This window comes from Pipra filicauda, unplaced genomic scaffold (genome assembly GCF_003945595.2).
Source record: "Pipra filicauda isolate LSUMZ 115617 unplaced genomic scaffold, ASM394559v2 scaffold22_size4397567_pilon, whole genome shotgun sequence".
Classification (NCBI taxonomy): domain Eukaryota; kingdom Metazoa; phylum Chordata; class Aves; order Passeriformes; family Pipridae; genus Pipra; species Pipra filicauda.
In genome coordinates, this window is record NW_024104343.1 from 3,627,681 (window position 1) to 3,649,237 (window position 21,557).

Genomic DNA, 21,557 nt, shown 5'->3' on the forward strand with positions numbered 1-21,557 from the left:
AATGCAACTTCTTCATGTGGCCTTCACATGCAAAATTGTGAATATAGTTATATTTAAGATTTTTTTTCAGAATATGAAAAAAAATACATAGACACATATATGGGCAACTAAATAGTAAAAGATGCATTAACTCCTTCTGAGAACTCCAGCAGTGGAGCTCTCATTCAAGACAGCAGTGAGATTATCCCACAGGTATGTTACATTATTACTGTAATTCATTTATCTACTAACGTCCACTTAATTATTGGGCCAGCACACACAACAGGACTTGTAGTGACTCTTTTCAGATCTGCTTTTCTCCCCAAAGAGCTTCTTGCTAAATCCCAGCTAGAGGCATCTCTCTCATACTACTGTATTAACCCTGCTCCAGAGACAGGTAAGGAGGCAAGGCCCACGAAAGCACATACGGCTCTTCCAGCTGTATATAGCTCTCAGTTTTACCTCGTGTCATGTTTCTTCACTGTCTTCAAATGACTGGTCAGCTGGAGGGCACAAAGACAATGTGGAGTTGAGCAGAACTCCACACTGACATTCAGTACCAGCAGTTAATGTGCCCTTTTCCTTTTCTCACTGGCAAAAGGACACAATCTCCCATTCCTCAAGTCAGGCTGAAACTACTCTTGGAGCTCCTCTGAATTCCTTGGGAAACTGTGAGGAGGCAAGCAATGCAAATGAAACCTATTATTATAATTTTGCCTCTCCATTAACACAGAGAGTGATTTTGACAGAACAGCTTGCACGAATATGGGGAAATGGAATAACCAGTATTACACTTACTGCAGGTTGACCAGCAATTTCTGCTTGTGAGCTTGACCTTAAAACATTTAAAATTAGAATCAGACAATCATCATTACACTTAACCAATCATTATGTTAATCAAATTTGTATGTATCAAAGCAGAACAGGACAGTGCTAAGTTGTAACAAGGTTAATTTGGCATCATGAATGTACCCCTTAGAGAACAAGAATGAAACATGTACCTTTCATTACCTGTGACTATCAATAAAACTAGAGAAATGCTGATGAGTAACATCCTCTTCCCAAATTTTTGGCTCTGAAGTACTGTACTAATTTTTTTAAGAAAATGCATGCTTTCTGTCTTTTGTCTGGTTCTTTTTTTCTCAGAAAATAAATAGGAACAGTGTTACTTCTGTCTACCTTCTATCAAAGTATGATTACTCATAATGGTATTTTTGTCAGCGTATTCTGAAGTTACTTCAGTGACAGGGCTCTTTCCGGCAGAAATCACTCCAATGCTTGAACAGACCTCTACTTCACAGTGTCTTTATACATTTCAGTTGAATCTTAATGTTCTTACTTTTTTTATTCCTTTTAGTATCACCATAAACACAGTGCTCATGCTCTGTTCCTTTTTCATGATTACATCTCTCATTCACGTGTTACTATATTATGTACAAATACTGCTCATGAGAGCATGAGAGATCTGTTCTTCCAGTTCTATGCTGATTTTTTTCTAGGCAGAAGTGCCTGGAAAAAACCACATTTCCATCACTGGAAATATCCTAAACCAATTTCAAGAAATGGAACATTATTAGAAGAACATTTTCCAAAATAGGTGGCAGAGAGTAAGCTTAATCAAAAATAATGATATTTTAATAGTAAGTATACACAGATCATTACGGTTCAGAATCAAAATTCCATGGCATTAAATTAATTCTTGGTCAGGTTTTTTTGGATGAATCTGGCCTGCTGCCTTTTCTTTCCAGAAGTGGACTGCTGTCCAATACCCCGTTAGCTCAGCTGTTAGCTGCTCATATGTCTTAACCTCACAGCCCTCTGTAATTCCTGATATTTCCAGTTTGATACCTTCTTCCCATGTTCAATCTTTAACAGCTAAATAGATATGCCCAGCCACAAGGCACAGCTTGATTTATTCATGCCTTAGCTGCTAAATATACATGCCTGCTGCAACTGCCAGCTTTGGAGCAGTGGAAGAGCAGAGGTTATATAGGAAAGGGAAGTAACTACTTCAGGGTGGTGTAAGGCATCTGCATACGCACAACAGCAGTCAAAAAGCAGGCTCCAGCTCCTGCAGCAACTAGTACTGAAGCATATTTCACTGCCTGCCCTGCTGTTCCCCCAGGTATCCAGTCCATTTTCAAAATGTCTTAGATGGGAATGTAATCCAATGTCTAGTCACTGCTTTGAATGTATATCTTACTTCATATTTGGTTTGTGGCAGTTTCTCATCACCAATTTTCCCTTGTACCTTTCTAAATTAGCATCCTTTGTTATCCTTTTTTCTCTTTAGAGATACATAACAAACCAATTAGCCTTAATTTTGGTTTTTACAAAAGAACAACAGGCAAAAATAAAAAGGGGGAAGAAAGTCAGCAGAAGTTCACATCACATTGAAACAGTTCAGAAGCAACACAAGGTGGTCCCAGCCCACCTTCTGAACAGTGCGTCGCGCACCCTTTGCGCTTTCTGTCTTTAGAGGACCTCTAGCAGCATATAGTGGAGCACTTCAGAAAGAAAAAGATTACTTTCACATAAATAGCTGAAAAGGGCTTTATTGCCTCAGTGTGTAGTGCTTGAGTTTTATCTGGTCATCTGTATGATTAAGTGATGGCTCTTGGGATCACACTGTTCCTGAATAGGAGCTGTAGCACATTGAATTGGAATGTGTATTTTGTTGAACTGTGACAGCTGATTGTGCTGCTGCTTCTGACAAGCATTGAGACTCCTGGGTTGACACCCAGATCATTGGGAATGAAGTAAGACACTTAAGACTCTAACAAGAGATCCCTGCCCATACTCTCAGGAGGAGTCTTACAGACACAATGCTCTGCTTCTATTTTGAAATTAAAAGTAAAATTGGAACTAACATAGTGTGCTCACAGCTCAGATGTTCGCACCAGGTAATTCTTTCTCCTGATGTGTATTTCAAATTCTGATCCTCTTGCCAAGTAAAAAATCTAGGATTTACAATGTTTGTGAGATAGAATAAATAGTCCCCCTCTCTACTCAGAAGAAATTTCTCTTGTATAGTAATGAATGCAACCATAAAAGTCTGTATCAAAAGCAAATTGCCTTTATTCGTCATTTATTCAAATTGGTTTTAAGTGTTAGTTTTGTTATTAGAATTTTTTGTGGAATAAAGTATACTATTACAAGTAGATAGTTGGATCTTTTCCTAAATGCTTATTTCTTCACAAAAAAAACCCAAAACTTTTATATTTTACACACAGAAGTTTCACAATAGACAATTTCTAAACCTTTAGAAGCTTCAAAGGATCACTATTTTTATTCCTACTTCATCATTATTTTTATTTTTTTCCTAATACTTATTAATGTCCATGACATATGAGTACTGTAAAAACAGAACTGCTGTTTATTCTTCCAAAGCAGCACAAGCTGCTTTTCTCATTCTGCCTGTGAACTGCTTTGAACATCATTTCCATTGAGTATGCCAACTTTTCATATTTTGTGAGCCAAGGCCTTCTAATTTCATAGCCAGCTTGCATCACCATGAAAGTTCAATTTCTCTTTTATACCTTAAGGATTACAATGATGAAATCTGACTCAGTTACCTTAGGGCTAAAAAGACTGAAGTTTTGATCAGTGATCACTGTCAGCTTTAGCACATATTTTCTTTAATCCTGCTTAGCGTGCTGGAGCCATTAGGATTGTTTTTGCTGGGTTTTGGACTGGAAACAATCTTTAATTTAATCATAAACGTTTGTTCATGTCAACCAAATTTTTGGGTCTGTTAAAGTTTCATTAAACATGTTGTCTGTTTAGCCTTGCTTAGAGACTTAGGTGATGCTGTCTGACATTCACAGAAAAATTATTCATGACTGTCAATTTCCTGTCAAGGTCCTTGAACAATATACCTTTGAACATATGATATCTAAGGTATTCCTTTCAAACAAAAATAAGCTAAATGACAGTACTTCAGGAAATAACAAGATGTGAAACTAAATGTAGTGGAAAATACACAAATCATCTCTAATTGATCCTACATTCCCAATTTATCCACCTCCCCCACTGCATTCCCTGTGCTCTCAAACACATGAGTATATATACAAGGAGAAATCTAATGTGATCAGTCTTTGTTTTTAATGAAGTAGAAGACACCCAGAATATCATACTTGGAGCTTGGAGCTTACTCTGTGCTGGCGCTTTTTTTAACAGAGCTGTTTCACTCTCATCCTGATCTGTATATAAGTCATACTGATGCACTATAAATTACCACTTTTACCAATTTTTGATAAACAATTAAGTTGTTTAATAATGTGAAGAAAAACATTTTAAGGATCTGAATTCCTGTGAGATTTGAGCAGGTTGTGAGTCCCTGACATGGGGCTGATTATTTTTTAGTATTTATTAGGTTATTGAGGTTTTCACTGGGTTTACAAGTTGGGCACTTCAAAATAAGTTTGTCCCCTAAAAAGGAAATGCCCCATTACTAACTTATCAGTTATTGTACATAATTATTTCTAGGCAGAGTTTACCTTTATTAAGGGAGTCCATCCAAAATGTCCCTATGCAAGATTGCACAAGGTTGGCAGTGAATTGAGCCGGCAGACACTGAAGCCTGGTTCAAGTACAGTTACCTTCCTTTCAGTGATTTCTACCAGCTTACACCTCCTAAAAAAGTTCAGCTCCTGTGTTTTTATTATGTTTAAGCTTCATCACACACATTGATTTCTTTCATATATTATCATTTATGTATGACCTCACTAAAGCAATGCCATCCCATAAGCTACAGTATAAATGTGCATGCAATTCATCAGCTCTGAACATGATTAAGGATGTTGTTTTTATAGAAATAATATTACTTAAGTGGGTGTCAATTTGTAGATTACATTTGGATGCCTAGAACCCCCCTAGGATTTTGAAGTTTCTTAGAAGATAAAACATGAGAAGAACTTTAATTTTCATAAACCAAGTATGTGCTTCTTTGCATGTTTTAAAATCTATTCTGTGTCCTTTTTTTAGTTGCTCACAATTATTTATTATACTTTTATTTTTAGTTACAACTGTATTTAGAAGTACTTAGACTACAATGCTACAGAACTTGTATAAATAACAAACTTGGAGCAAGACATTCACATTATTGTCTGAGATTTGCAGAATCTGAAAACTTTTTTCCCCACATCCACCTTTGTAATCATGTAGATAGTTCCTTAATATCTATCCTTAGGCTACACAAGCATGTACAAGTAGTTCATATTATTTTTACTCCAGCATTTCTGGCTGCTTTCTAATCTGGAAACAGTAGAGGTCATTTAAATCCTTACCTGATTAGTGACTGATTAAAGATTAGTAGAAGCTTCAGTATTCTACAGTTGAAAGAGTTTCATTACCTCCAAAAAACTTATATCCCACATTCTTTGGTCCTCTACTTTCTGGGAACCCAATCTTTTTATCCTGTTTCATCATAAGAACAGGTGTGAGAGACACAAGACAGTTAACATTACATTTCTATTCATCCTTAAACAGACTAGCGTGTGCTTTATTATTAAAATATAGTTGTATACCACATCAAATTCTGTTTGGTTTTAAGTATGAAATGTTTAAGAAAGGTTTAGGAGTTTATGCAGTTCAACATGGTTTTCACACAGAGGAAAATTCTAAAATGTTATTATTGGCAGAAAGGACTTTGTTCATTTTGAATTATGTGTAACTGTTTTCTGCTGTTTTACTTACAACCACATCATTTAAATATGCTTCCACACAAGGTTTTTCCAGTACTAAACCTCCAGCCATGGTGACACTACTGCACTCCCATTGCAAAGGGGACAAACAAGTTCAATCTCAATGAAGTGGAAGTTTCTGTAAGAATATTAAACAATACACAAACTCTATGGTCCAGAAATTGTTTCCAAATTAAAGACACAGAGAAGAAAAAATGCATGCTGAAGTCAAACCACCTTTTACCCACTAATTTGATTAAACTGAAATAACATGAAAAGTAGTCTTTAACATTAGTGGGAGCGAGAAGTCAATATTACAGCAGGGAGTGTTACATTTCATTGCCTGAGGCAAATTGATTCTTTTTAACTGTTAGTTGCAATAAAAGTAACCTTGTAACAGCCAAATGAGTTTACTGCCTGTGGGTTGATTTTTAAGTGTATGTAGACATGAATAAGTGTGCATGTATTGACTCAATGTTTGTGTGTCCTCTCATGACTGAGATATCAGTTTCTAATACTGATTAACTAAATTGTTCTTAGCTTAAGTAGCCTATGAGACTATCTCTCCGAAGCTACTCCTTTAGCAGCATTTGCCTATATGCATAGGTAATTTACCTGAGATGGTTACAGAGAGCAAATTCAATCACATCTGATTGTCTTTTCTTCACCTGTCATTCCTTATTTCTGTCCTTTTGATATGTAAATCACCTTCAGAGTTCCTAGCCCTTAGCAGGCCTGCATGTTGTCCTATTTTATAATACTCCTATATCAATACTTATCTTGACATTAAGGGAAAGATCAAGACAGCCTTACACATACTTGGGTAAGAACACACATACAAATCTGCTACCTGTGAGTATATTTATGTATCTATACATATATCAAGAAGTCATGTGGATGTAGATCAAGTGGTCCTGAGCTTGCAGAGTATTAGCCTACAGACCGAAAATAAAAAGGACTTTTCTCTATCATTCTGCTGCTTTCAGTAATAAAAGCCTATGTGCTTTGAAGGTAGTCAGCAACACTAAAATGAATCACAGAATTAGTGTCCTGTAACTAATGCCCTATTTTCCAATGCAACACTTCCGTGGAGGGAATAAATACAATTTCAATTTCCACATGTGAACCAGGGAAGAGAGAGTATAAGAGAGAAAGAGAAGGGAGGGTCTGGCGAAATAGAAAGACTGTGAAGAAATGGGAGAGGAAGGGAGAAAAGGGTTGACCAAAAAGCAAAAATACTCATGATATGAGGTGAGCTTTTGTGGAAAATGACAGCAAGAGGGAAAAGAAAATGGAAGAATGAAAATCCAGGAAGAAAATGAAACTAGTGCCAAAAGAAGAGCAGGCTACATATATTTTTAAAAATCCCTTTTCAGTTTTTCTTTTACTAAAAATAATTTGGGATCACAACCACATACTTCCTTCCCAAGGTATTCAATCTCTGAACATAACAATAAAAAGTCAATAAAACAAATACTCTGTCAGATATTGATTGCCTACTGCCATAGGCTAATGTGCATCTTTCTAACTGGTGAGTCCTGCATATAAATGAGGAATGTGGATCTCAAAGGTTACAATTCTGGTCCAGCTGAATACTGAGCATGTTACCAGTACATTGCAAGATACTATAATGGATAAAAAATAATTTTCCTTTTCTAAGAGCACAATTCTAAACAAGAAATAATATTTTACTGATAAAATAGAAGAGATCATGACTACAAAATTATTCCTCTTTAAGAACAGTATTAGTTAGCTGAATTTCTTTGGGTTGAAGTTTTATCCTTAACACAGGCATACAATTTTCATTTTCAGCAGCAGCAGTTGCTAGGATCTTCTTCCGTTTCCTAGCAACATATTTTTAACCTACTTTCCTAATGTATCTCTTACCAGGAACAACAAGTCTTTTTATAAGCAAATCTTTAGCTCTTCTATCAATGCAAGTATATGCATGTAATAGTAAATTGAATATCAATGTGGAGGAATTATTGAAAATTCACTATTTTTCCTGAAATTAAGTGCTATGAATATAAAAATGATAATGAACTACCTCCAAAGAATTGTAGATTTTAAATATCTGGTGTCCTTGTAATTCTGGACTTATTATTATCTCTAGGGGGAAAAAAAAGTGTTCCTAATGGAAAAATATATTGTTTCAGGAGAAAGATTACTGGAGAATTTGAGAAAATTCCCCAATGAAGCCATGACTTCTTAAAATAGAGAGTACTCCCTTTTTGATTGCATTGGGATCCTTGGAGTGCAATATACTGGATATTAAAGTATACAACGCTTTGGAATATATTGAACTCTCATTTAGAAACAACAACTGAATAAAGATTCCTCTTTAAAAATTAATAAGAAATGACACATGAAAAAGGAACAAGCTATACTCCCTGTTTCCAGAGCCATTCTCATAACCATTGTTTAGATATCATCTTGGTAAAATTAAAATCCTCTGGGGTTTTTTTCAGCAGCAGAGTGGTTTTGCCCTGTAGCTAATTAAGCAAGAATTACAAAACACTGTAAGTACAATGCTATTTGCAAGTTCCTGGTTTCTCATTTTCACTTCTCATCAAACACACTAAATGATCCAATAACATAACTAAATCATAATCCACACCACAATAGGAGCATCACAGAGTTCTTTTGATATCAATCTGTAATGGGAAAACTATAATATCTTCCTTCTGAGAGTTTGTAAACAAACCTTGCGTGCTCCATATAATTTAGAGCAATCAATCTATGCAATGTCATCGTTTCTTTTACAGCAGGCATTCCCATAACCTGTCAGTGAGACACTTTACATTCCAAATAACTCAGCAAGCTTAATCAATATGGGATTCAAAAGGAACACCAGATCACTTTAAACATATATCAATATATATCTTGTCAAGCGAATATTCAGATAGCAGAGCAGGCACAGGGAAGACTAGATGGGTGAAACAGAAAAGTAATGCTGACATATCCAAATTCTAAAGCATATTTCCTACTTCTAAACATAAGAAAAATAATAAATCCATGTGTAGATTAATAAATATTCAAGATCTCAGTTGTGTTCCTACTTATCAGTTCTTGCTACAAAGATGACTTGATTTATTAGTAAAAATACAAAGTTCTATTAAAGTACGAATTGATGTGTTCTATGCTATTAATTTCTTTGTTTCCTCTTCTTTAAACAATAAAAACAGAAGTATTACCACATAATATGTGACATCCTTTACAACAAGGAAAGTGTACAGCTCATCAGCAACATAGAAAAAGATGTCATAATCATAGTAGGAAAAAAACTGTCTGTGATCAATTTACATTCTGATTTCAAATTTTTTATTTTAAATATTATATATTGAAAATCATTAAGTTTCCTTAGTAGATTTTTAACTCATGTGTAAGTCTCCAAAAGTGATTTTTTTCATAAACTATTGATTGAAACGTTTGTAAAGTTCTAAAACTACTCTGATACATTGGTAATTTAATTGCAACTAATGATAAATGATCAGCTCTGATATTTATAGAAAATATCCTGATCTATATAAAATTTATTTCAGTTGGAAAAAATGTTCTTTCTATAAACACATAGATAATAGATTACTTTAGTAACTCTTCTAAAGATATCCGTAAGTTTATCATAATGATGGTGCTCCTGTGTGGAGTAAGAAGCTAGTAAATGCTTGCAAATTATACATTATTACTGATAAACAGAATAACACATGATTTTAATGGAGATATCTGACAACTTATTTGTTTGGTAGGCACCGCGTTGTATTTCATACATTACAATATCTTTCCTGGACATAAACTCTTATTCCTGAGATAATATTTCAGTGAGTTGGAGCATCATGGTATACAACTATAGATATGTAATTACTACTGAACTATTACCCCAGAAGCCAACATTGCTATTTCAACATAGTTGCTTTCAAATGTACCACTGATTAAACAATGGGACTTCAGCTGAGGTTTAAACCATATCTAATTGCCACAGTGGAAGGAACTGTGGCATATGCAATTCAATCCAGTTCTATTAGTCAAAGATATACCAACATATAGTAATTTCATGAAGGTTAATATAGTAAATAATTCCGAGAAACCCTGCAAACACCTATACCAAAAGGAAGTATTAAACACCAGTGTAACCACACATATAAAAAAATTAATTTGAATTTTGAGACATGTTTTGTGTAGTTTCCAGTCTTTATTAGGTTAATCATTTATATTTGATAAATCATCATCAATCCACAGGGAGAAATGTGAGAAGCCATTCCTTTTCAATATTGATATTTTCATGTTATGAAACAGAAAAAATGCAAACAGCAAGGAGACAGACAGAAATATTAAAATTCCAAAAATATTGGGAAACTTCAAAGAATAGAGATGCCTAATTGCCTTCCAAAGCAAACACCTGCAGATTAGGAGAAAAGGGTTTGTAAGTCATGCCAGGTCTTGTCACAGAATCCAACATCTTTTATCCTTCATGTTGTCCACAGGAAATGACTAAAATATTTGAGACCTGCATAAAGAGTGAAACCAAAACATTATTTTCACAGTTGTGCTATGGAGCACCTGAGGAAACATGAAAAGAGGTTGATTTTCAAAAACCATTCAGAGACAGAAAGGCATGGGGAAACAAGAGATCTAAGGTAGTTGATTTTTCTTTAACCTGATGTTAAACATAAAAACATTCACATTTTGTTGCAGAAAAGGTGATTTGGCTTGCAAGGGAAGAAAAAGAAGAGGTAGTCTCAGAAACCTCACTTTTGGAGACTTACACATGAGTTAAAAATCTACTAAGGAAACTTAATGATTTTCAATATATAATATTTAAAATAAAAAATTTGAAATCAGAATGTAAATTGATCACAGACAGTTTTTTTCCTACTATGATTATGACATCTTTTTCATTGCAGCATAATATTCATCTCATGTCCAGTGATTTCTACACAACACAACAGACCTTAAATCAAATTTGAGGATATGCAGGTTGACTTGGAACACTACAAGTCCTTCAATTATCTTCTGATACAAAATTTAGTTCACATTTCAAATGTCAAGTCTTACATTTGGAAATAATTTTCTGAGACAAGGAGTTGATTTATTAAAAGAAGTCATATCGCATCATTTTACACAACAGAATCTTGGCACACTGAAATATCCTACCACTATTAATGCTAAAGAAGTTAGATACATACACATATAGTATCTCTGCAGTGTTACAAAGCCCTAGTTATTTAATATTAATAGCCAAATATTTTAATGTTTTTTTCCAAACCTTCCTACTTGAGTATATGCATTGTTGGTAGATTTTGATTAATATTATAATAATTCCATACACTAACAACTGGTATGCAGGGATCACAAGATTTTGTTAATATGCTCCTTTCTCTTCTACTCATTTAACACCTATATAACTGATTTGGCCTTAACACATTTATTCTTAGATTACTGCAGTATAAAGTAGAATACCAGTACATCCTACATCTTTCCTGAGACTCGATGCTATTATTTTATGCTCATCTCTAGTCACTTTTCACTCTCATGTCAAGTATCTTTACTGATGGACATCTCCATTTCATATGTGAGCGCTGTATGATGTCACACTCCTTCCATATTTCTCAGAAAACAGAAAGAAAATTCACTGAGCAAAAGGCAGTGATGCTGGAACTGCAGGGGTAACAACCTACAGTGGTATTTAACAAGATACTATTTCTGATAGTCTACGATATTGCTATGGTAACACTGGCAACGTTATTACTTCAAAATCTTTCACTAAGGAAATGAGATTGCACAAATACAATATAAGGAAAATACATGCATACACACCCACACAAGCAAAAAATAAATGCAGCCTGAACAAAGACTCTTTGGGCTCTAATTAATTAGAAAACTTTGAGATATATCCTCATAAACACATACAATTTCAAACATGCTAGGAAGAATTCCATTGTCATTTTGCATTGATTATGCTTAATCTAGACACAAAGAAAAAAACATATAAAAACCATTTGTAAGTGTAAATTATATTGGCAAAAATACATAGCTATTTTTCCTGTTATGAGCTTCAGGGCTTGCAATAATATGACTCAGTTTAGTAAGATGGCACTTAGAGTCTATTGTGATTCCCAAAGTAGATACTGCAGGCTGTTTGTCCTTCATCAGATTTAGAACTGCTATTGCCACACTGCTGTCAAGGTATGACTGCACTGTGGTCAGGGGGATGTCAGCAGGAATAGACTGACCTGTTTAAGCCTCACTGTAGGATGCCCAGGAGGAGTGTGGAAACAAGCACTCTTGTTTCTAACTCACACCAAAATTTCTGCTGATGCTTCTATTACCTATCCCTGCTGGTTTGACAAAAGAAGTAATTAAAGTTCTCCACTGCAGTGTAGACTTGCCTTGACTTCAGAAGCAAAACTAGTTTTTTGGCCTAGAAATTAGGGAAATCATCAGAAAGTGACATACGCTCTGAAATATTTGGCATATGATGTCTGTTATGTTACCAAATTCTCAGTTTGCTTCAGAAATGACTAAAAATACCACCACATACAAAGGAATTCCCAGCTCATGGAATACTGAATCTCTCTCACTGGAGATATTCAAGAGCCATCTGGGTGCAATCCTATGCAATGGGCTCTAGGATGACCCTGCTTGAGCTGGGAGGTTGGAACAGATGACCCACTATGGTCCCTTTCAACCTGACCCATTCTGTGATTCCTGAATTCTCTGATTTTTGATCAGCCTCTGTTTCTGTTAATTCTTAATAACTATGATGTTTCATAATTGTGCAAATAAATTAAAAATATGGCACAGAAAACAGAATTTAAAAAGACAGACTATTTTTTCTCTTCTATATGCATTACTCTGTGCGTCCTGAAAAATTATTTTGATTAGTAATAATACCTACTCCCCCTTAATTCACAAAACTACCATATCACACACATATTTAGCTCTTAGTCGTACAAATCCTCATGCTTCGGACTTAAGCAATCACAAAGTTACAGATGAATTTTTCACAGCTTTTACCAAACAGAACCCAAAGGCTGTAAACTGACAGCTGCACTTAATTCTTACTTTAACATAGCAGCATTTCTAGCACAGTGAAGCTCCAGAATTACATGAAATTCTGGTTTAAAATAAAATAAGAATACAATAATACCAATGCAAAACAAAATTTCTAAAATGTTTGGATGCAAAATGTCAAAAACTACAATTCATCTTTAAAAATTGCTTAAGTATACTTCCAATTCCTTATCAAAGTTTGTTGATAGACTTCATTGGCTCCTCATTACTCATACCACAGTGCTGAAGTCATACATTTACTTTGCATACTGATCTTCAAAAATGTTTTTTTTTTAGTTTTATTAAAGGTACAGTAACTTGCTATGCAATGGATTTTTTTTTTCTTAGTGGCAGACATTTGTACTTCCCAGAAGCTGAAATATTCTATTTACCTGGTGATTTATGAAATACAACTAATGCACTAAAGATTTCTGCACTGACATTTTTTTTCAGAGTAACAGCTACAGTTATAGATTTTAAATAAATAACAGAAATTTCCTCTGAATTGAAACATCTCTTCAGTTTCTTCCAGTTAGTGATCTGGAGAGATGGTATAGTTTAACCTTTCAAATTTATCTTGTTATATGTCCTCAAAAGCAACTATGAAACTATAAATCTACTTTATTTGCTCAGGACATACCTTTCAGCCTTAAAAGACCATACACATTATGTATTAGTCATAACAGTCTCCTCATTAAAGTATAATTGTATGTGAAGTATTGCATAAATACCTCTCAATAGAATATACCTATCATGTGTTTGCTGTTGAGACATGGATTATTTTAGTCTCGGTGTTGGCAAGAGCCACTGAATGATATTCTTCTGTTTTTCACAGTTGTGTTTTGTTCAGCTTCTTACTTCTAGGCAAAAATTTTGTATATGGACATCAATTTGACATGGCAAATTTGAGGCCAAATGTTGGCCCTTCCATACAAGGAAATATGAAGAAAGTGGTTTGGGTCCCTTGTAGGATGTGATTTAAGGAAGCACACAAACCATCAGATAAGCCATATTCAGAGCATTCAACAGTTAAAAACCACTCATGCACTTAATAGGAAGGCTTCTGATATGAGCCCTTTGAGGAAACTATTTGTGTCCAGAACACCTTCAAAACTGAACAGTATCTAGCATCTAACCTCCAGTTCATGTAAATCAGATGTGAAGCTAGCTCTCACCACAGATAAACTAAGATTGAGACATAGCTTTCACTCTCCAATGCTTCTCTGGGAAACACACAGCCTAAGTGTTTCCTTTCCCAGCACCATGCAGATTATATCACACCAGTGCAGCTCTGACTTCCTAAGCACTTTTTTTCCAGGATAGTCTCTGCTCTTAAACCATAAACCCTTACACTCACAATAATTACCTGAGGTTTGAAGCAAGTGTACTACACCACTGAGATACCGGTGCCAACGCCTCCTCAACATGGCTTTTTACAGAGCTCCTCCATGTGGCACAAATAGCCAAGAAGCTCTGCAACAGCATAGCCAAGCCTGTAATTCCACCTGTACTGCAGGCTTGCATACTGGAAGAGAGACAGCCAGAGAAGAAAATGCCGTGTGTCCAACTGAGTTCTTACAGCAGCTACAACATTACTGTAACTATTCCAAATGTGTTAGGATTAATTGAATTTCCATATTGGTGACATTTGCTGATATATTGTGCAATTGGCTATTAAAAATCTACTCCTGAATTCAAGGTATGTAAAAAAAAAAAAAAAAAAAATCAAAATCCTCCCAGAATAGGGTTAGGGCTTGTCCATGCTGAGTTGGGTCACCTGTTATCAATTACTTACAGTCTTAACCACAACTGAAAAGAGCTCCTATAAAGCACAGTGTGCTTCCATTCTTCCTGTCCTCCACCTAGCAGGAAGTTACAGTTGTTTGTATCTATTTTCATAGGTTTCATTTTTTTCAAGCAGAAAATTCAGGTTGCAGCCCAGCATCTGAAATTGAAGCCGATTACAAGATTTTAGGATTCTCTCATTTCCAGCTTAATTTACTGCACCTGCTATTATTTTGAAATTGCCATTTCCTATCTTACTGTTTCATCACAACTCTCTGTTACTGATTAATTCCAAAATAATCTGTTTTGATGTGATTCATAATGCAACATACTTTTGTATTTCTTGCACTGTGTGTTCACAGTTTGCTACAAGGGACTTTGTTTGCAAATGTATATTCTGTCTTACTCTTGCTGTTTTCTAAAAGAGGCTTTCAGGGCTGCTGGCAGCACTGAATTTAGCAGCCATGACAGCAGCAGTATTTCTTCCTTTCTCTGACACACAGCTCAGGAGGGAAATTGTGTTGCTAAGTCATTTCTTTATCCTTGAAGGAGTTTTCAGTTGACAATATGACTTCTCTGTTTCTAGCTGCCTCTTGTCACCTTTTATTCACTGCTCAAACTATCTCTCCTGCTTCCTTTTATAATACTACAATGAATATAGCTAAATTTTTTTAAAGAGAAAAGTGGCAGAATGATGGTAACACTTTCCCAGTCTACAAAACATGCTTTACTTTCTTCCTATCCCTTATAGAATCATAACCACATTCTATACATTTGAAAGTTTATCTCCTCCCATCTCAAGCATTACCTGAGTCTCCTCTCATTCATATTTGTTCCCTCTGTTTTTTTTTTTCTCTGTCTTCTCCTTCTCTCTGTCTCTTCTTTGTCAAATTAAGGATGCAAAAAACCACTTATCCTTACAAACCTCGATTCTTGCCTATTTCCCTTGCAGTTACCAGCCCATCTTCATTATATTTTTTTAAGCGTTCAATGTTCAGCTTACAGTCACTGTTAGAAGATCCCTTCTTCCACCTACCATTTCTCCAGTTCATCTTCTCTCTTTGATTTCGCAGATTAAATCTGTTCATATCCAAATGACCGATTATCTCTTCTTAGCTAAAACTACCCCTAAAATACATTATGCTCCTAAAGTGTCTCCGGTTCAGTAAGTAATCTTGAAGTTTTGTTAGCCACTTGTTCTCATCAGCTGTCCTCTTTAGAAACCTTTTCCATGAAAATGCATTCCTTCAACATTTTATGAATGTACTATGGGTCTCTCAACTCATCACTCTTCCCTCTCCACAGACTTACCTAAATAATCTCCTCCAGAAGCGACAAAGTCAGATATTGGCAGATGTAGTCAGCCTTATTGCTTTCTACACAAACACCAATTTCTTTCTTCTGATATCTCCCCACAAGTGTATATTCATCAACAAAAACAAATCAGAATTCCTTCCATAAGCTTTCATTTCTCCTTCCTCTCTTGACTGAGGTTGACATCATCAAAGCCTTGTCTTTCAGGACTGTACCAATTACAATATTGATTTGCACATCTCTTATGTTAGACAAATAATAATAACAAACTCTTTGCTGATATCTAATAACTATTTAATAAGTAAGTGGGGCAAAAACACCAGCACCTGTGCCTCCTTAATTTCTAAGACCTCTTTTACGAGCATATTTCAACCTGTTTACGTAGTATCTTGCAGCTGGTTAATATATGGGCTCTGGTTTCTCTATGAAAATTGCACAAGCTACTTGCTTTCACTTTAAAAACCATCTGTGGCCCCACCACCTTACTTACCATCTTTTATTCACTCCTGCTGGGTGACTCCTGTTTTCAAACAGCTCATAAAACTAACTTTCAGTGTGTACTTGGTAAATTTTCAAACAAGTCTGTCCTATCCCGCATCTCATTCTTGGAGGTAGCACATAGGAAATATCTACCATCTACTTGAAAAGCTTTCTTTGACCACTGTATTCACCGTGCCTACAGTGGACAAAGGTAGGCTGAAAAAGGGTAAGTTAGTCTCCTGAAATTGTTGTCTAACCAGATGACTATTACTGTACTTACACCACTGGTCCTAAATTACACTTCAATCACAGCCTTTCTGAGGACTGTTTGTTTAAATAATAGCATGTCACCTACAACTAGGTATGACATAGTACCAAAAATACAGAAAAAAGGCATTCTTCCTAGGATGTTTTAATTATTTATTGTATGGTACTTTTTGTTATAGTGTCGTGACTCAGACACAATCTTGCAGATACAAAAAGGAGGGTCTGAAGAGTTAAGCAAAAGAAAAACACCCTACAAAATCAGACATTTATTCCCCAGTCTGCCACAAAATTTTTATGTGCTTCTAGGCCAGGCACTGGAGGTCAGCCTTTTAGACATGACAACTAATTGTAGGCTTTACCCAAAAATAAGAAATGGAATTTAACTGATAAAAATATTTCATAAAAGAGCCAACAAAGAGTTTCAACTCAGAGGGTTGTTTTCTTCCATTTTAATAATGCTTTCATTGACTTAGAATTGCAAGTTATTTCAAATCTTAAAATGGAATTCTTCTATTTTGAAAACAAAACCAGAATTACTTGAGAGTTCATTTTTCACTTGCAAGGATATTCATTTGCAAGACTGCAAATGCTACTGAAACTGATCATTTTTTGAAACACTTCAAACAGAAAACCCCCCACTCTCCAGGGTTTATAACCACAATAAATACACTTTGTCTAACTTTTGAGTACTTGACTTTACAACCTGAATCTGTTCTTTATACATTTAAATATAGAAACACAGAATCATTTAGGCTGGAAAAGACCTTTAAGATCATCTAGTCCAACTAGATGACCCAGCAGTGCCAAGTCCACCACTAAACGATGTCTCAGCGCCACATCTACTCATCTTTTAAACACCTCCAGGGATGGTGACTCAACCAGCTCCCTGGGCAGCCTGTTCTGATCCCTGAACACCCTTCCTGTGAAGAAATTTTTCATAATATCCAATCTAAATTTCTCCCGGCACTCCATGAGGTCATTTCGTCCTGTCCTATTGTTTGTTGGAAGAGGCTGACCCCCAGCTCACTACAGTCTCCTTTCAGGAAGATGTAGAGAGTAATAAGATCCCCCCTGAGTCTCCTTTTCTCCAGGGTAAATATTCCCAGCTTCCTCAGGTGGGAATATTTTCCACTCCTCATATGACTTACTATGTAGACCCTTCACCAGCTCCATTGCCCTTCTCTGGACATGCTCCAGCACCTCAATGTCTTTCTTGTAGTGAGAGGCCCAAAACTGAACAGAGGATTCAAGGTGTGGCCTCGCCAGTGCCAAGTCCAGGGGGACAATCACTGTCCTGGTCCTGCTGGCCACAAGCAGATGCCATTGGCCTCCTTAGCTACCTGGGCACACTGCTTACTCATGTTCAGCTGGCTGTCAACCAGCACCCCAAGGTCCCCTTATACTGGGCCATTTTTCAGGCAGTCTGCCCCAAGTCTGTAGCACAGCATGGGGTTTTTGTGACCTAAGAATGTTTATATACACTTATATACTAAATATAATTTTACTTGATCAATAATTTTTTTAAAAATCATTGCCTTCAATTCAGGGTCACAGAAGTAATATCCACATTTAAAATAAAATATTCTGGTGACTGTGCTCTGGTCCTGATGACAAGTGGTGTAGGAAACTCTCTTACCTGCCTAGACCCAAAACAAAGCAGTTACACCTTGAATATTTATTGTGTAATGCCTGGGTGTTACATGTTTCACTTAGGCCACTACCATGTCAAGGACCACAGAGAAAACTTAACAGTCCAGACAATCATAAAATAGTGCTCATATATTAGCCTAAACTTAGCATAAGCACACTTAAACTTACCTAATTATGTTTGTGGGCCATATACTTCCTTGTTTATCATCCCATTTGAAGCCTTTGGTAATTAACTGCACTGATCTGTTGAACAGACATTTGAGAGAAAGACAGTAGCACTTTACTAAGTTTCTTCTTTCATTGTCATAGAGCTTTTTCCCACATGGCTAGGATTTTCCTGTAATCTTCTTTATAAAAATATCTTATTTATTGGTTCCACTTTTTTCAAACCAAGGCAAAACAACTTTTATGTCAATAAGCTTCCAACAGAGATAGGCTATTTGTGCATACAATTCTGATAAAGTATTTGTTCCCAGAGATATTTAAAATGTACTCTCTTGTTCTAATTATTTTCATCATCAGATAATTTGAATCCTTTTCTCCACATGGATATCCTAGTAGTGAGCCTTCTACAGGGAGTATTCACCACACCACTCTGTAAAACAGAGATCAAGATTTGCTACAATGCAATGATGGACCAAGACTCCACATGACTATATATTGGCTGTGGCATTCTTAGCTGTAAAGGAAGAGCTCTGTATCTGGTCTCTGCTATAAAGATCATTTATTTTTTTCATCTGATGAATAATTATAGATATATATGTGAGTGTGTGTATGAATACATGTTTATATACAGAAGCAGGAGCATCTACATTTTAAGTGGGTTTATTTGGGAGATAAGTGCTAAATGACTTAACCCAAGGCAACTTGAGAGTTTCACAAAAACAGCAAGATGTCTAGAGGCTTTTATTGCTAAAAATTATACACTTCAGTGTTCAGTCACTTCAAAGAAGTAGTAGTAGATTGTTTGGGGTTTTTGTTTTTTTGAACTGTGTCTTCAGTATATTCACCTTTACCCAGTTTCAGCTCTGTGAGGTGCTTAAATTATTAAATAAGTCTAATAACCACAACATTTCTGCCTGCTGAACAGTGAGGAATGAATGAACGTATCAGTAAAAGTGCTAGACTTCTGTTCAATGTATTTAATTCTACACATTTTAAGCTGACATAAAATACATGTTAAAAAAAAATATACCCTGACTAGTTCATGAGTAATAGTTAAGTTGTAAAGCAAGGGAAAATTAAGTGACATCATCTAATAATGCTTCCAATTCACACTTTCAAAGGGCACGGTTCACCCGTTCTATGCAACAAGGGACTGTTTCAACCCATATAGTGGAGTAAGTGTTGCAGCATTATGACTTATACTGAGTGGTTAAGTTGTTACAGCTGCAAAAGTCAAAATACAATCAGTTCTGAAATATCCCTGCCTAGTTTATCCAAACTGCAGACGTTAAGACTTTCCAACTTGGCTCTGTACGGTGCCACCTTAGGTGCAGTTTGGTTTATAAGCACTTAAGATTGCTGCTGTACTTTCCAGAAGATTTATTAGTTAGGCTGTAGTGCAATGTAAAATCACGGTTTCCTTCTTTTTAAGGGAAAATCATTTGCATCGCTGGTAGAGAAGGAAGGAAGAAAAAGAGACTAAAGGTTTTGAGTCACTCTGTACTAAAATAATATATCAAATACAGATGAGAGTAAAGTTTGGCTATGGAAAAATTTGGCACATAACTACAAAAGACACAGACATACTCAAAGCAGCTTCCATCTATGTAGCAGAGATAATAGCAATGAAGCGGCAACAGTGCTCCAGAGACCCTATATTTGCTAGTTTGCACAAGCAATCCTCAGCAATCTTCACTGCTATTTCTACCCAAGTAAGTAATATGAAAGCCATGCAAGGTCATGCTTATATGTGGTGGCAGGCTAATCATCAGCCCCTGTACTGCCCCTTCTTAAATGTACAGATGCAAAGGTAAATATTAAGAGGCTGTTAAGGGTAAAGGCATGTTTGTTGCAGCATAACATTGGGTTCATCAGGGGTCCAGTTCAAGCACCTCATGCTTCTGTGTAATCTTCATGCGTAGATGTTCTGTCCATGGAAACCAAACTGTCGTGACGGTAGCAATCTTTCTCACTTACCCAAATATGGAGGCAGGACACAATTGGGCACATGTTTTGTGGTACATCTGGGTCCTCTGCTTTCCATATAATGCAACAAGCATGAAAGACCAAAGAAGAAAGTGACTCAGGCAATAGGGAGATTAAAGTTGAACTGACCCAGAACTAAACAGAAATTTCCTGAAAAAAGTACCACTTTTCCTGGGAAATTTTTATTTTGGCAAAATACCACTGGCAGGAAAATATTTCATATGCAAAATATATCATCAGTCTTTCAGAGAGAAAAAAAGCAATTTTAGAGATGCACAAGCATACTTAAGAGACAGGTTCATTTGACACACCACATCCTCGCCTGTCTTTGTTCACATTATATACATTATATCTTTCTGGCACTGCAGAGAGAGAGACTCAAAGGATTTGTAAGAATCTTCTTTTAAAGTAAAACTTGTTGAAGGAATTAAATGAAATTGCCTTTAGGGTTTGCTTTACATGGATTTTAACTTTAACTGAATACAAAAAAAAAAAGACAAAAGAAAATTTTCATTTCTGTTTAACTGGCCAGTATTATTTCCTGGTTTATTATTAAGAACTTTATATTTATATTCCCTGTTTCACAAAACATTTACTCATATTTCATACAATGCTTTTGCTTAAATTTCCTGTTTTTTCATTTTATTTTTATAAGAGTAGAGTTAGAGTGACTTAGCCTCATACACTGTCTTGTGTCCTTCAGTCAGTGTTATCTAATGCAGAGACTAGATGATTAGAGATTTCATTGCTGATGGATGCTTTAATTATTTGGTTTTCTTCCAGAAGTTTTTAGTAGTGATAGCAATAATAAACATACCTTCTGAGATTTCTTCACAAGGAGGAATGTATCTGTATTTATATAAAAATATACAGTAACTATCAGATTAGTAGTCTCCCTGCAGTACTGTTTCTTATATGAAGGAAATGATTCTCTGACTTCAGAAGAATAATTCTCTCATCCACTCTAACCATGTTATCCAAGGACTAGAATCTCAGAAACACAAAAGCTACATACTGCCAGACATAAAAATAAAATTAAAGGAGACACAGTGCAGTTATCACACAACAGAAGTGGCATCAGTAAGCAAAAGGACCACAATGATGCACTCCAGAGAGAAAACAAATTATTAGCCACAAGATATTTAAGATAGAAAGACTAAATGGGAAAACACTAAATAGATTTTGTTTTAAATTAGT

At 35.6% G+C, this 21,557-nt stretch overlaps 1 long non-coding RNA gene across 1 annotated transcript in view; it reads right to left on the reverse strand.

Moving 5' to 3' along the window:
* LOC120323295 overlaps nucleotides 1–21,557 on the reverse strand; it is a 66,980-nt gene that overhangs the window by 39,047 nt on the left and 6,376 nt on the right. Inside the window, exon 2 of the long non-coding RNA XR_005563621.1 lies at nucleotides 20,352–20,407. This is a non-coding gene — a long non-coding RNA (uncharacterized LOC120323295). The remainder of the gene's footprint in view (nucleotides 1–20,351; nucleotides 20,408–21,557) is intronic.